Raw genomic sequence first — 17,918 nt, 5'->3', positions numbered from 1 at the left:
AAAACACAGAAAGCAACTGCAGACCAGTAGCTCTAAAGAATACACATGCAAAATATCTTACATTAAAAAAAAACAACAAAAAAAATAAAACAGGCAATCGAGTCCAACACATTTAAAAAAGTAATATATCATGATCAAATGGATTTATTCCAGAAGCACAAAGATGGTTCAACATACATAAATCAATCAGTGTAATATGTCACATCAACAAAACAAAAAACAAAAATTATATGATCTTATCAATAGCTACAGAAAAGGCATTCAATAAGATACAACATCCATTAATGCAGTGGTGAGATTCAGCCGGTTCGCACCAGTTCAGCATAACTGACATCTAATCCTTTGTTGAGTTTGACGAACTGGTTGTTAAAATTGACTTGTAATCAGGGTTCTAAGGTGGGTACCTGGGCAGCTGCCCAATGTAGAAATCACAAATTGAAATTCTTCCTCTTTTTTAACATTCATCTACGCAACAGCAAATTCTAAGTGCTGGTAGTAATGTTTATTCCTTCCATAGGTGAAAAAAATTGCAAGTGAAGACGTCAATCAAGAAGTAATATAAAAATATATTAAATAACAGTTTCATTTTTTGTCAGGTAATATTTTTTTCATTAAAATTTTTAAATTCTTATAATCTAGTTTTGTGTACCTCTTTTATTATTCTTAAGTATCAAATGTGTGAAATAATAAACTACCTTTTGATATATCTTTCTTTATACTTAAAACAATCACTAGGGTAGAGAACACCAATTGTTAAATTATTTGAATCCCACCACAGCCTTTATGTTTAAAACACTCAATACAATTGAAATACAAGGGAAATACCTCAATATAATAAAGGCCATGTATGACAAACCATCAGCTAATATTATACTTAACTGTGAAAAAATGAAGGCTTTTCCTCTAAAATCAGGAACAAGACAAGGCTGCCCACTCTCTCTATTTTTATTCCTCATAGTTCTGGAAGTTTTAGCCAGAGCAATCAAGAAAGAGAAGGAAATAAAAGACATCCATATCAGGAAAGAAGAAGTAAGGTATCCCTTTTTACAGATGATATGATCCTGTATATAGAAAACTCCAAAGACTCCACCAAAAAAATTTAGTAACAATAAACCAATACAGTAAAGTAGCAGAATACAAGATCAATATACAAAAGTCTATTGCTTTCTGAAACTCCAATGATGAAATTTTAGAAAATGAACCTTAAAAAAATTCCTTTTACAATTGTAACAAAAAATAAATAAAATACCTAAAAATCAACTTAACAAAAGATGTGAAGGACCTAGATACTGAAAACTACAAAGCATTATAGAAAGAAATAGAAAAAGACACAATGAAATTAAAAAAATAATCCATGATCATGGATTGGAAGAATCAACAGATTTTAAATGGCCAAATTAACAAAAGAAATATAAAAATTGAATACTATCCCCATCAAATTCCCAATGTCATTTTTTAGAGAGATAGAACAAATACTCACCAGGTTTGTATGGAACCATCTAAAACCCTGATTATCTAAAGCAATCCTGGAGAAACGAAATGAAGTCGGAGGTATTATACTATCTGACTTCAAATTATACCATAGAGCTAAAATAATCAGAACAGCATGGTGTTGGCAGAAAACAGACATAAAAACCAATGGAACAGAACTAAGAGCCCAGAAAAAAAAAAAACCATATATAATATATATGGACAAATCATCTTTGACAAAGGAGCCAAAAACACACAATGGAAAAAAGAAAGCATCTTCAATAATGGTGCTAGGAATATTGAAAACCCACCTGCAAAAGAATAAAACTTGACTGCAGTGTGTCCCCCTGAACAAAAATTAATTCAAAATGTATCAAAGACTTAAATATAAGATCTGAAACAATGAATTACAGAGAAGAAAACATAAGTACTAAACTCATGGACTTTGGCCAAGAAAGCAGTTTATGAATTGAACCCAAAGGCAAGGGAAATCAATTCAACAAAAAAAGAATGAGATTATATTGAACTAAAAAGCTTCTGCACAGCAAAAGAAACTGACAAAAAACCAATAAGCAGCCAACTAAATGGGAGATGATATTTGCAAACAACAGCTCTGATAAGGGGATAATACCCAAAATATATTTTTAAAAACCCACAAAACTCAGCAACAAACAAGCAAACCAATTTTAAAAATGGGGGGAAGTACTGAACAGACACAACTCCCAAGAAGTGATATAAATGGCCAATGGATAAATGAAAAAATGCTTGTCCTTACTAGCTATTCGTGAAATGCAAATCAAAACTACAATGAGATACCAGCTCACATCTGTTAGATTGGCTATTATCAACAAAACAGGTAATAACAAATGTTGGAGAGGCTGTGGTAAAAAAAGAAACTTCACTCATTGTTGGTAGGGATGCAAATTAGTACAACAATTATGGGAGAAACTATGATAGTTCCTGAAGAATTAAGAATAGAACTATCATATGACCCAGCAATCCCTCTACTGGGTATGTACTCATAAAACTCAAAAACATTGGCACATAATGACACATGCAGCCCCATGTTCATTGCAGCATTATTCACAGTGGCCAAGACATAGAAGCAATCAATGTGTCCGTCAATAAAGGACTGGATAAAGAAGAGGTGGTACATACATACAATGTAACACTATTCTCACATAAGAAAGGATGACATATTGCCATTTATGACAACATGGATGGATCTTGAGAACATTACACTGAGTGAAATCAGTAAATCAGAAGAACTAAGAACTATATGATTTCACCCATAGGTGGGGTATATGACTGAGACTCAGGGACATAGATAAGAGTGAAGTGGTTCCCAGGGGGAGGGGGAAATAGGGATGGGGTAGGGGGTAAGGAGTAAAGAGGGACAGACATACAGTGACAGAAAATGACTATTGTGTGATAGGTTTACTACGTCATCAACAATTCAAATGCTATAGCAGGGATCGGGAACCTAGGGCTCGCCAGCCAGATGTGGCTCTTTTGATGGCAGCATCTAACTTGCAGACAAATCTTTAATAAAAAAGATATAAATGGACGTTGGCAGCCGAACACGAAGTAGTCGGAGTCTACGGGCTGTAAGGTTTGCTTGTTGCGTTGCGTTTCCTTCCTTTTCGGCTCCACGCTCTGGCTCAGGCGGTGGCGGCGGCGCGAACCTGTGCCAGCGGCCCGCTGTCCTCCCCCGCGCCCGCCCGTCCGCCCGCGGGTCCAGGCGACGCTCTCCGTTGGTCCGTGCCCCCGCCCGCCCGCGCTCCGCGTCTGCAGCCGCCGCACTCGGGCCCCGGGCCGGAGGAAGCGCCCGCCGGAGAGCCTCGTCCTCCTGTGGCGCGGGCACCGGGCAGCGAGCGAGCGAGCGAGTCCCAGCCGCGCCTGGGCAGGTGGCGGTTCCCCGCACATGTTCGCCAAGCAGCGGATCCGCATGGCGAACGAGAAGCACAGCGAGAACATCACCCAGCGCGGCAAGGTCGCCAAGACCTCGAGAAAGCCCCGGAGGAGAAGGCGTCTGTCCGTAAGACCCTGGTTATTGGCTCTCTTCATTTTTGTTGTTTGTGGTTCTGCAATTTTCCAGATTATTCAAAGTATCAGGATGGGCATGTGAAGTGACTGACCTTACGATGTTTCCATTCTCCTGTGAATTTTAACTTGAACTCATTCCCGATGTTTGATACCCTGGTTAAAAACAATTCAATAAATCATCCTGCCTCAGAATGAGTTTTCATATCATCATTCATCTGTCATTCCAAGGTTTCTTCACAAGTCATTCCAAGTTTTCAGGTCCATACCACAGTGACTTGCAAAAGCACCACATGATTAAAGCAATAAAATTTGATTAAGCTTTAAAAAAATAATGTTAAAAAATAAACATTCTCATGTATTACAATAACAACAATGTTATTAAAAAGAATTCAGAGACTTATTGTACTTTAAAAGTGTTGATCTTACATAAAATGCACACATTTACTTGTATTTAGTGTTAAACATATTGTATGGCTCTCACGGAATTACATTTTAAAATATGTGGTGTTCATGGCTCTCCCAGCCAAAAAGGTTCCCGACCCCTGGTCTAGGAGATTGGTTGCTCTGCTGGGTGAATATTCTTATTGCAACTAGACTATACATTTAAAGTGCAGAGATGGGGAATATTTACGTTATGTGTATTTATCATGATTAAAATTTAAAAAATATTAACATTCTCTTCAATTAAAGATGAGGGGAAGTATTTTTTAAAAAATACCCCAGATCAAACAAATCTGTAAGAATGAACACCTTGAAAGCTTTGTAGCCTAAAGAGAACAGGGTGCAGGCATCCGTCCTTTCCCCTGTTCGACCAAGCAGTGCACACAGGAATTGAAACTGCACATTGCCACATTATTGGGCTGTGGTACTGGAAACTGACAACACAGTGTATTTATTGGATAAGTTTTCAATGAACTGGAAACATGCAGCGAAAATCTGCAAAGGGATCCCCGCTGGAGAAAGTGCTGGAAGCACAGCCCCTCGTTGGTATCAGTGGAGGTCTCCTGAGAGGAAGGACACAGGACAGAGTTCTGATGTTACTTCAGGGAACCGCTCTCTGCCTCTGGGTGTGGACCGATCCAGGGAAACAATAGAGAAAATGTTTGTTTTCCGGGATTGTCCTTTGTAAGAAGAATTGAAATGTATGTGATGAGTCTGTTTTTGTGTTCCAGGATGCAGTATACAACAGTATATGCTGACGCCCACATTAACTTTAAACCAGACCTTTGACCCAGACAACAGGGAATGATCAGAAACCAACTGACGATGGGTAGAAACTACGGCTTAACATTCGTTTTCTGTCTTTTTACCTGTAAACTGCAAGACAATTGTTGAACTAAGGTGACCAATCGTCCTTCTCTAGGGAGGACAGTCCTTCTTTGGTAAGTCCCACCATCCCTCAAAAAGTGTCCTCCTATATGTCCTCCTTTTTGATATTGAAAGACTAATCTATAATGTCCATATTTGATCAATGCAGAGTTGATCCATTGCGTGTGATGTGACGTATTTGTATTTGACATGACGATTCGTCAAGGATCAGTACGGGCTTTCTGGAGCTGGCTCTGCCCCGCCCCATCTCCAAGGTCCCTGCCCGCACCCTGGTGGGCCTGGCCCGCTGGCAGTCACTGGTGTTGTCGGCACAATCCACATAGTTCATACCAGCTCTTCTTAGGAACACAGACAAATGTCCTCTGACTGACACCTCCAACCGTGTCATCAGATGAGAGGTGCACCTGGGACACACAGGAGCACTAAACGGTGCTCTCCATCTCCCAAGGCAGCTCAGGGCTGTGCTGAGGCCGCTGGGGCCAAAGTGAGCAAAGTGCAGAGTCTGAGGAGGCGGGGCATCCCGGCCGCCCAATCAGGCTTCACCTGTGACCCTGCCTCCTGCTCCTGTCCTTCCTCGGAGCTTCCATTGCTCAGAAGCCTTAGGCCTTTTCTCTTGCAAGCCGGTGGCCAGTTTGACTGGGCAATGGGGATTCAGCGACTACAGCCCTATTTCCCCTTGGGACTGCCCAACAGGGCCTTCTCCTGCTCTGTGGACACGCCCACTGCAGCCAGAAAGGGACAGGCTCCTCCCAGATGGCCCAGTGCCCATCTGAGCAAATGCAAACTTCTGTACATGTGTCAGAGAACCAGAACTGAGCATGGCCCATGAGTTCTTAGTAAGTGTGTGTGTATATGTATGCATGTGCGTGTATGTGTGAGTGTGTGTGTGTGTGTGTGTGTAATAAGTAAAATGTAAGGGGTGGGTCCAACAAAAGTGTCTATTTGCCTCAATGTATTGGTGTCATGGCCCATCAGTGTTTTAAAAAAGTAGGAGGAAGTTCCATATGACATATTGAGTATTACATACTTGTGGCCATTTGTCCTTAAAAACGTGTTCTCGGTAAATAATATATTTTGTAATGGTATTTATAGGCAGATGCATGTACCCACAGAGGTTAGTTTATTGCTACTTATTCATTACTACTATAGGCATTTTTGCTTAATATTTATATAGACATTGTAACACTTTTGTGGAACCAAAAGGTACTATATATTCAATACCTTGTTCCCTGTTTGAGATATGGCTGGTAGAAGTCAGCCCTGGCGGGAGCTGAGTTATCCTGAGAAGGGATCAGGGCTCATGCTGGGTGACAGGGACCCGTGCTGGTGTGAGCAGAGGGCACTCGTCATCCACCCCTGATGTCAGGATAGTGGGTACGGGCCACAGTGAGGAGAGCTGAGTCCGAGTTAAAATCACTCACTTTGCTTCTTTCCCAGGGAATTTCAACCTCACTGCTGGTTGTCACTGTGGGATGAAAGGATGGACCACACTGCCTCCTGCAGACCATGACCAGGGACAGTCACACAGATGAATACACAGATGAAGGAGGGACCAAAGATATCTATAATTAGGGTAAAAGGAAATGAAATCTTTTTAAAAGTAAAAACTTGGGCCACACCTCAATGTTTAAACTAGACAGGATTCAGCCCTGCTTTGCCTGAGTCACCTCTGTCACTGGCTCTGTCCCCTTCCTGCCCCTCTGGTCGGGAATGGAGAGCTCCCGGTGAGCAGGGCACGGCGTGGACATGGGGACAGCAGTGGATCTGGGAACCTGAGTAGCCACTGCCCTCGGACCTGAGAGTCCAACAGTCACACAGTTGAAGATATCTGTACTTAGGGTAAAAAATTGGAAATTACGTATTTTTAAAATTCAAAGTTGAGGCCACATACCAATGTTCAAATAAGACCGGATTCAGCCCTGCTTTGCCTGAGTCACCTCTGTCACTGGCTCTGTCCCCTCCCTGCACCTCCGGTCAGAGACAGAGAGTGCCCAGAGAAGAGCCTGGCTGTGGTGAGCAGTGAGCAGCATGGATACGGGGACAGCTGTAAATCCAGGAACCTGAGCAGTCACTTCCGCAGAACCTGAGAGCCCACAGAGCACGTGGCTGTAGCCAGTGCATTAGGTGAAAAAGAAAAAAGCACCAAAAGGAAGAATTGAAACTGTATTCAGAGATGGTTGTAGATAATCTGATAGGTGAATGAAGGGTCCCCAAACTCTAGGTTGCATCCCAAATGGCTCCTGGACTAGATTCCCAGCGTTATGAAGGCACCGCGCACGGGGAGAAACATTATGGGATATTCAGGAGCAAAGGAAGCATCTCTGACATTATCCTGCCTTCTCCCTCCCAGGCTGTGTCACAGAAAGGAGAAGTAGCCACCACAGTGCCATCGCTTCATGGCAAGAGCTGGTGGAGGAGAGGAAGGAGACAATCTCTGCTGCCCCATGGCCTTTCCCTGCCTAGGGCTTCCCTTTGCAGCTCACAGCCCGCAGGAGGAGGTCAGAGCTCCATCAGGGGGCTGCGGGCAGGTGTCCGTGGGAGCTGCGGGCAGGTGTCCATGGGAGCAGGAAGGAGCGGTGCAGCCGCTCACAGGTTTCCTTCATCAGCCTCAGGGCACGAATCTCGCAGGTTCAACCACGCGCCAGGCAAGGGAAGAAGTGAAAAAACAGTGTTGAGACGTTCATAACACAGAGTACACCGCTGTCATGGTACCGGTAGGGATGCTTAGGACTTAGTTAGATAAAGACCTGACAGGAACATTTTTGATACACCTTAAATACATGACATAAAATATTATTGATAAATGCATCTTTTAATGAGCTTGAGGCTTTGCTTATATACAGGCCAATAATATCATTTTTGGTCAAAATGAGGTAATTTTGTCTTTATGTTTTTCATCTTTATAGGTGTAATTCTGAAAAGATTAGTCACGTGAATGTGCAGATACAAAAGAATGAGGTTATGGTAGAGATGTCATCTGCTTCTTTGAATTGTTTAAGCTGTTGACTAAATACTGTGTCACTATAATTTGTCACTCAAAATAATTTTCAATTATTTATATTCATAGCTAATTGAGGGTTCAACTCTGATTTATAAAAGCAAAGGATGAGACAATACTTCATACAGAAAACATTTTATGTCCAAAATGTGCTTCAATACCTTATTTGGAAGCCTGGTGTTTCATATGTGCGAGTCAGTGCTGAGTATGAGTTTCAGATGGGGATGGTCAGTCTGTGTCCTGAGAACGCTGAAGCAGGACTGATTGGGAAAATGGAGGCAGAGACGGCGGTGGGCACGGTCATAGGCATGTACGTGGTACAGTAGACTAGATGCTACACTCTAGAAGAGATCCCTTAAACGTTTCCAACCCCTGGTGTGTGTTTACCAGTCCGAAGTCCAAAGCCCTAGGGAATTCTGGGGATTTCCTCGAGTCACAAGGGATGCTGCATGCCCAGCACTTCTCCCTGAGGAAGGCGTCCAGAGACCCCGTGTGTCTGCGGTAGGTAATACCTATCCCCTTCTGCGGCCTGACTCTACTCTTAGTTTCAATACTTGGTGTTTAGGATTTGAAAGTCACAGTAACAATGACTCAGATGTGATCATAATATAGTAAAATGAGTGATTGGAACATAATGACCTTTCTTTCACTGATTGAAATCCCTATAGAACCAGAGCCAAATTCAGAAGCACACTGTGTTAGCACCCAGGATAGCAAACATTCCTTGTTGGGAGAATCCGTCAACTTAATCCAATATTTGACTTAGGGAATCAGGTGATTTATACTGTTTGACTTAGTGTTTAAATTTAGTTTAGTTTTTTGGGCTTTTTAAGAGACATTCACCACCAGACAATGTGCTTGACATTCATCCTATATTGATCCATTTAACCTCACACAAATCCTTTGAGGATGGCACTGTGACATCACTCTTTTGTACAGAGGAGGAAACTGAGACTGAGAGGTCAGCACTGTGCTGAAGACCCCACAGGTAGAAAGCTTTAGAGCTGACCTGAGACCCATTAGTCTGGGTGTAGTGTCAGCCTCCTTCCCAGTATTCAATAGATAAAAATATGCTAATTTTGAGGCATCTAGACTTTACTTGAAAATTTAAAACAAAGCACAAGCTATCCTTTTAGGATTCTGGTGGGGACAGATTAAACTTCTGGATTTATGTGAGAATAGTCAACATCTTTAAATTTTTAAGAATTTTCTTAAAGAACAAGGTGTGTACCTCTGTTTATTTAAACTGCCTTTCCCATCTGTGAGTAAAGTTTTATGATATTTCCTGAAAACAGTGCACATTTCTGAAGGTACATTTCAGAATGTTCCTGCTCGTACTGTACCTGTTGCCAGCAAACTCATAGTCCCCACGATGTCATGTGATGGCCGCAGCTGGTTTATAGAATGGAATCGATGTTTGTACACTGGGCATGTTCCAGCTAACGCTGTGAATTCTAACTGTTCCAGTAGTGTTTCAGCAGATTATATTATCGATTTAATTTATGTTATTAAATTTTTTTTCTTGATTAAGAGATTATTTTTCACACGTTCCTCACAGAAACCTGTATAATTTGTCAACTAAAGTGAACTAAATAAATTCAATAAAAAAGTAGTTTTATTTTTTTATTTTTGCAAGTGAGAGTAGAGCAGATAAGGGAAAGATCTGGCATGCGCCCCTATCAGGGTCCACCCCGCAACCTCCATTTGGGGCAGATGCTCTGTCCACTGGGACCATGCTCACAACTAAGCTATCTTTAGTGCCTAAAGTTGAAGCTCCCTGGCACCATCCTCAGTGCCCATGACCAATGCCCTCAAACTAATCGAGCCATGGATGTGGGAGGAAAAGAGAGAGAGAGAAAAAGAGGGTGGAGAGGGAAGGGTGGAGAAGTAGATGGGCGCTTCTCCTGTGAGTGCTGACCAGAAATCGAAGCAGGGACATCCACACACCAACTGACACTCTACCACTGAGCAAACTGGCCAGGACCAAAATGCAGTTATTTTAAGTTGCATTTTTAGGAGTTGTGGGAATATGCAGTGTGCAGCAATTTTTCAGTCCTGGTTTACACCCTCTTCCATTTCTCTTTCTTCTTCTATCTTTACTCAAATGTTTGTTCTTAGTGGGTGGAGTATCAGTGTTTGGGTCCCCACGTCTATTAATGTCTGGCTCAGTAGAAGACAAAAGAAATACATATTTGCTTCCATCTTTACTCATTTATAACATCACATGCCATGTAGTCTTCAGAAAATTGCACTGTACACTTGTGAGAGCATGAGAGTGACCTAAAATAAACCTTCACATTATTATTAATGTATTTTGCTTAGACTCCTGAGTAATAGGGTGCCACCGGCAGTGTGAACATGGCCAAGAACAGTAGGAAGAACACTGAGTAGTTACTTGCCAGAATTAGATACTGAAATTTACTAAAAGAAAAATTATCTTTTGGTCAGACATCATCAGTAACCATATGGAAGAAACAAAACAAGATTTCTATCTCTCGTCCATTTCTCTGAGTCTCATTTTTATGTCCCATCGATGTATGGATTCATATAGTTCTTCGTTTTTTCTGATTTACTTATTTCACTTTGTATATGGACAACAATGTGATAGTAAGGGGGGGTGGCAAAGAAGGAGAGAGAGGGGGTGGGGGGAAGGGAGGGACACAAAGAAAACCAGATAGAAGGTGACAGAAGACAATTTGACTTCGGGTGAGAGGTATGCAACATAATCAAAAGTCAAAATAATCTGGAGATGTTTTCTCTGAACATATGTACCCTGATTTATCAATGTCACTGCATTAAAATTAATTAAAAATGATTTCTATCTCTAACCATATACTAAATTTAAAGACTCTTCAGATTAATATGTAAGAAGTCAGGACTTTCAGTATAATAGTTGGGGTGGAGCCAGATTGCATGGGGACGAGAGGTGAAAGGAAGGGGACTCGTGGGACCAGTGACTGGGATGCTGTGAAGTAAACACTCCAGGGGCTTGTGAAGCAGCCTGGCTGAGACCCTGCAGACCCATGTGGCACACCCTGGTGTCATCCACAGAGGCCTGGATTTCTTTCTCAGTCTCATGGAGGCCATTTTCCTGCCCAATGAAAAACTTAAGAACAGGTAAAAGATAATAGCCTACAACATGACAAAGGTGACTTAATTACTATAATTAACACATTAGCCTATGAACATACAACCTTTGTTGGTCAGATCCCGTGTATTAGGCAGTGTTGGGTAAGAGATATTCCAGTAAGGCCCTGGCCAGGTAGCTCCTTTGGTTAGAGCATCTTCCTGAATAGAGAGGTTGACAATCCTATCCTCAGTCAGGACACATACAGGAACAGATCAATGTCCTGTCTCTCTCCCGCCTATCCTTTCTCTCTAAAATAAAATAAAATATTTTTAAGATAGAAGAGAAATATTCCTGTAAAATATTATGTCTTATGTCTTTCACCCAAAGAGCAGCAGAACCTAAATGATAGAAATTTGGAGACAATGTTAAGGTTACGTGTCTGTACACCTAGATGGTGAGTGATTACAGAGGACTGATATCAGCATGGAACAAAAAACTTTAATTGTTCCCTTCACTACAAAAGCCTGTTCAAGAAAAAGGTCTTTCTGGTGAGCAAGGTATCAAGTTAAGAACAGTAAATAATCTTGAGGATCCTGAAGTGAGAATTAGCTGGAGAGTTTCCTGGGCCATCTCACAAGCCCTGAGGCCTTTTGGCCTCTTTTTCCAGGGTGTTCCTCCAGAATACACAGGCTTCCTTCAGCCTGTCCTGGGTGCCACAGTGTGATGCCTTTGTGCCCTAGGGTTAATGCGTAGAAAATCTGCTTATTTTCATCATTGTAAATGCCAGCTGTGTGTGCACAGGACTTAGACTTCCCACTTGGGGAGGTCATTAGTGGCATTGTGACTTCCTGTCCTCAGTTTCTTGCTCACATGAGGGGCTGACATACAAGGAGGAGCATGTGACTCAAGCAGGGAACAGCGCACCTACTGACTATGGGCGGGTCAGGAGGAGCTGTGAGGACGGGGCCTCACTGCTAGAGGCAGTTCTTCCTCGGGATTCTTTATGGAACTTCCTCCCTCTTAGAACACATGCACTGTAACAGAGCCTCCCTGGGCCTGCTGACCTCGATCCTGCTGCAAAGGGGCTTAGGCTGAAGGAGAGTCCCTGAGCTCAGTGTCTTCTACTACTGGGGGAAGGAAGTCACTGGGCACCACCTGGAAATCTCATGGGCCCAGGACAGTGTCATGTCTGCAGAGCCCCAAGCTCCTTCGAATGCAGCCTGCAAGATCACTGTGACTTTGAGAGGCCTTTAAGCCACTTCAGGATTTTATTTTGTTTTGTTTTGTTTGTAACTTAGTCCTGACTTTGCCACTGGACTTGTGTCTAAACTTTCTAGAGCTCTGGGATGAGGTGGGATCATGGCCATAATTTGATGAGTAAGATTTCACATATCTGCTGAATGATTTGTCTCACAAGCTGAGGTTCTCAGATTTTGGTTGTTTTTTTACTAGGATACCTATAAAGCCAGTGGCTGCGGTCACTATCACAGCAGCCTGGCCCATGCAGGTTCAAATTGGATTCGGACAGTCGGTAAAGAAACAATGGAGCCAAAAACTGGTGAGCCATCACTTTTAATCCTAGCTTGCACCCGGCGAGCAAGTAAAAACACACACTGGGCTCCAAAACCCACTCACATTCAGTGCTCACAAAGCTACTGACTTATCCGAGTTTCCTAGAATCAAAGGTTTCTAGCTCACCAGACTTTATTCACCTCTGTTCCCCATCTCCTTCTTTCTCCCTGCACAAACTCTGCACAAACTGGCTGCTCACTTAGCACTCCACCATCTTGGCTGCTTCTCCTGGCCTCCTCCCATGACCTTACTCTGCTCTTCTCTCTGCTCTCTCCTCTAATGATAATCTCAGAAACCGAGAGAGCAAGCTCCTGTTCTGTCCCCATTTTATAGTGTAGAAATCAAAACCTTTAATCCAATATACAAAATAGGGAAGTCTCTAATACAAAGTCACTTAGAGACATGATGGGATTGTACCACCCACATCAAAAAGGGTGGGAAAGGCTTAATCCCAAAACCAAGCCCCAGGCTACAAGGATTCTGCCTGCCCACTCCCCACCCCCAACACACATTAATATCACCAGGGTGATGGGTCTCTACATGGGCAGCGCCATCTTTAACAAAGTGAGCATAATATATTTTATCTGCCCAACAATACCCCAAAGAGACCTCACACTGGAGCAAAAGAAGTAACACGTCAATGGGTGGTGGTCTGGGTAATGTGCACTGGTGTATTTCTAATAGAGATCATTGTAATCATGCTTTCACTTTTATGTTATTTTCAAATTCAAAGTTAAAAATTGTGTTTTTGAAGCAAAATACATTGCGGTGAACGCAATTCAGCCCTTCCTGGGAAGAAGTGTCACCCATGTAGGGAGAGCAGGTGATACAGTGGGTCACGGAAGTACCCTCGGAGTGGATTGTAATGCCAGTAGCAGTGGCCACCATCACAGCCACCTGGCCCATGCAGGTTCACATTTGATTCGGACAGTCGGTAATGAAACAACAGAGCCAAGAACTGATGCGTCATCATATTTAATCCTAGCTTGCACCCAGCAGGAAAGTAAAAACACACACTGGGCTTTAAAACCCACTCATTTAGTGCTCAAAAAGCTACTGACTTATCCAAGTTCCCTAGAATCAAAGCTTTCTAGCTCACCAGACTTATTCACCTCTCCTTCCCATCTCCTTCCTTTTCCTTGCACAAACTGGCTTCTTCTGCATTCCTCCATTTAGGCTGCTCATCCTCTCCTCCATGTGCCCTTTATCTGCTCTCCTCTCTACTCTCCTCCTAGAACGTAATCCCTCTTCTCTCTAATGCTAGATTCAAGAACCGAGAGAGAGAGCAAGCTCCCGGTCTGCCACATTTTATAGTGTAGAAACCAAAACCTTTAATCCAATATACAAACAAGGAAGTCTCTGATACAAAGTCACTTATCTGAGGCATAATGGGATTCCTCATGAGAGTGCACCACTCCACATCAAAAAGGGTGAGAAAGGCTTACTCCCAAAACCAAGCCCCAGGCTACAAGGATCCTACCTGCCAACAGCCCACCCTCAACACTCATTAACATAATCACGCCCTTCCCAAGCAAGAAGGGCAACTAGTACCAACTGGGCAATGGGCTTCCATGTGGGCAGCACCATCTTTAACAAAGTGGCAATAGATTTTATCTGCCCAACAGGGACAGTGCAGGAGTCCATGTGCATTTGAAAGAAGTGTCCTCCACCACCAGGTTGTGTCTGCAGTGGCTCCTGGACTGAATACCAGCATTATGAAATGTTCAGGTTAGGCAGTGCACACAATGAGAATCTAGTAAGAAATCTGGGCAAAAACACAGCAATATTGATTTTTTTATTATGATTATTAACTTTTATTTATGCACAATACAGGAAAGAGGTGTAGTTAGAACAATATAGTGATGGCAAGAATTGGTAAACAAGATGGAAAAAAATTCTCGGATGCCCCATGGCCTTTCCCCACCGTGGGCTTCCCTTTGCAGCTCGCAGCCCACAGAAGGAGGTCAGAGTCCCGTCAGGAGTCCAGGGGCTGCGGACAGCTGTCTGTGGGAGCTGGAAGGAGCAGTGCAGCCACTCACACATTTCCTTCATCAGCCTCAGGGCATAAATTTCATGACTCATCAGTGTACAATGGCGAGGGAAGAGGTACTAACATGGCTCATGGAGTTTGTAAGGTGAGGAACATGGTGACTCGGGTACCATCAGAGATCTCGCAGCTTTGGATAAAGAGCAAACATATATTTTAAAATCTGATACTTCATAAATATATGTAGTAAGATGTTGTGGCAACAAAGAACTACCCAGAGACCAGGTGACATGCTCCAAAGGGCCGAGAGGAGGCAACACCCCAGTCAGCAGGCTGAAGGACTGATGTACTGTCCCCAGTCTTCCTCAGATATTTATTAGCCAATACAAATAACTCAGAGACGCAGACAGCAGAAGTTTTCAGTGGGTGAAGGGAAAGGCAAGGAGCATGCTGACTTCTAATCTCTGTTTTGAGAGCCTAAACATTTCTTGTTTCTGAATCTTATCCTGCTGTTTTGCTGTTTCTAGCATGCACTGTTTCCAGTACGGGTCAGAGAGGCCTCCTAGACTCTTACCGTTCAGTGCTTTTGCCCTAGGGCACCTTGCTGTCTCTAATTGATATTTAAACTCTGCATATTTTCATAACATATTCCCACATGTCCCTCTCTTTTGTTTTAATAAAGATTAACGAGAGTAAGATGCTTATGTGGTTTCAGTGGGAGGTAAAAAGTAAGCATGGAAAGAAACAGGTTTGTAGGGATCCCTGTTGAGTTTGTATTTTGTAAAAGTTCTTTAGCACACCTGGTAAGACGTTTTAAATTTTTTCCCCCCAGGGACAGAGAGAGAGTCAGAGAGACGGATAGATGGACAGACATGAGAAGCATCAATCATTAGTTTTTTGTTGTGATACCTTAGTTGTTCATTGATTGCTCTCTCATATGTGCCTTGACCATGGGCCTTAAGCAGACTGAGTAACCCCTTGCTTGAGCCAGCGACCTTGGATCTAAGCTGGTGAGCTTTTTGCTCAAACCAGATGAGCCCATGCTCAAGCTGGCCACCTCAGGTTCTTGAACCTGGATCCTTCTGCATCCCAGTCCGATGTTCTATCCACTATGCCACTGCCTGGTTAGAGATATTTTAAAGTGTCCCTGGTGATGTCAGGGGTTCCCTGGGTGCTTGGGAGCAAGTCAGGTGTCCTTTTTGTTGTTGTTGTTCATTCCCGGAGGTGGATTCATGATCAGATTCTGGATCTCTGGAACTGGATTGCTTTCTAGAATCTGATGTCAACTTATGATGAGGCTTCACTTTCCTCACTGGCATCGAGAGAGGAGCCATTGATGAAAAAATAGCAGCATACCCTCACCCCCAGGTTAGTGATTTGACTGGATTCTACTGCTCAGGGTCAGCTAATACATCCTGGTACAACTGAGAGGCTTGGGCCATTGCTCAGCTGGTACAATATACCTCTTGGCTGCAGTAAGTCCAGGTGAGGAAATATTCAAAAAGTTAATAGTAAAAAGAAGCTTTTATAATTGTTCTGTGGGGTGAGTCTCTCCTCCTGACTCCCCATTTTTTGTTTGTGTAGATGAGGCTTAAGGCAGCCATTGGCTCTATCTGTAATACCTGTAAGCTTCTGAGTATTCTTCAAGCTCCTGGGCCCCTAAAAATGTCCTATTGTTCCATTTTATTTTCCTTTCAGGACAATTCTTCTTCTAAAATCCTTCCTTCTTTTCTTACCTTTGTCAACTTTCTCAGTTACTTCTCTTTTTCTTTCTTCCTTCTGCACAAACCTTCTAAAATGTGCGCAAACCTGCAACTTCCACAAATATTCTGCAACTTACATAAACTTCCTTATCTATTCAAAAATAACTAGCTTCCAGAACTTGTTTACTTCCTACCTTTTCCTTTCAAAAATATCTCCATACATTTTACCTTTTATCATTAAAACTATAAAATTTCTTTCTAATTAATCAGAATTTTCAACTTCTGAAAACTTTAACTTTAAGTGAGGACTAAGTTAGTAATTAGCAGTTTTATAATGATACTTTTATGAATATATTTATGACCTTTAAAAACAGTTTTCTTTATTGGTAAACAAATGTATATTTTCAAAAGATACAGTAAAGATAACAGGAACCTTTTGTAAACCTAGGCAAAACAAGTATAATGTTTATTAAGAACTTCAAAAGACAATCAAATTTAAACTAGTAGTAATATCAAATGCTTTCTTAGACCACCTTGTTAAAAAAATTGGGATAGTTTTATATTTTACAGTATCATTAATAATTTTTCTGTTGTTCTCAGGATACAGTAGTTCTCTGGTATCCAGGAGAAGGCTTAAAGATATTTAAATGGCCTGGTTTCTCTTTTTCCTTCCTAAAATTATCCTCACGGTTTTTCTAAGAGCCAAATTGAGATTATCCAAATTACAGTATTAACTCTAGTTTTAACTTGGTCTGGTAATTTGCAAAAACACAAGAACAATAATTGCTCATATTGGCTTTTTACAATCTGCTTTGTAGGCTCTTTATAAGAAATTTTTAGATTGAGGTATTTTGGGGATTTTTTAATTCCTTTTATTCATTTTAGAGAGGAAAGAGAAAAAGAGAGAGAGAGAGAGAGAGAGAGAGAGAGAGAGAGGGTAGGAGAAGGAGGGAGGAGAAGGAAGCATCAACTCCCATATGTGCCTTAACCAGGCAAGCCTAGGACTTCCAATGGGTGACCTCAGCATTTCAGGTCGACATTTCATCCACTGCGCCACCACAAGCCAGGTTAGACTGAGTATAAATTAGCCTCTCAGGGCACACACAGAAGCCATACTACACGGTTGTTATTAGGCTCAGCCCCTAATCTTCCTGACAATATCCTTCTACCCACAGTTATAACAGGTTTGTGGCCTTGGTCACAGCCTGTCTCCCTTTCCAAACCATCAGGTCCCTCCTGAAGGCCTTCTCCTAAGGACACTCCCCAGAACCTTTCCTGGATGGGGGAGTTGCTTAAGGCGAGGGGGTGGTCAGGTGAAGGAGATACTTCATGAAGAAGTTGCCATAGTGGGAAGTTGGGCAAGGGAATTTGAGTTTAAAGGGGCCTTGCATTTAAAGCAGTGGTTCTCAATCTGTGGGTTGCTACCCCAGCGGGGGTCGAACGATCAAAACACAGGGGTTGCCTAAAGCCATCGGAAAATACATATTTATTATACAATACATTTTTAAATAAAAGATGTATTTCTGATGGCTTTAGGCAACCCATGTGTTTTGGTCGTTCGACCCCCACCGGGGTCACGACCCACAGGTTTAGAATCGCTGTTATAGACTCACGATTATTTCTTTTTCAGTGAATAATCAAACATAAAAAGGTAAACATAATTCACGTTTTATTAATTCATTACACTGGGGAACAATTTTTTCTTTCATTTTTTGATACATGAGGTTTTAGAACTATTTCTAT

General features: G+C 42.2%; 1 pseudogene; it reads left to right on the top strand.

The window, feature by feature from the left end:
- Window positions 1-3,394: 3,394 nt before the first annotated feature.
- Window positions 3,395-3,825, top strand: LOC136388550 (stress-associated endoplasmic reticulum protein 1 pseudogene; annotated as a pseudogene).
- The last annotated feature ends 14,093 nt before the right edge of the window (window positions 3,826-17,918 follow it).

Source organism: Saccopteryx leptura, chromosome 1 (assembly GCF_036850995.1).
Source record: "Saccopteryx leptura isolate mSacLep1 chromosome 1, mSacLep1_pri_phased_curated, whole genome shotgun sequence".
In the NCBI taxonomy this organism is placed as follows: domain Eukaryota; kingdom Metazoa; phylum Chordata; class Mammalia; order Chiroptera; family Emballonuridae; genus Saccopteryx; species Saccopteryx leptura.
This window is presented reverse-complemented; position numbering and strand designations above follow the sequence as displayed.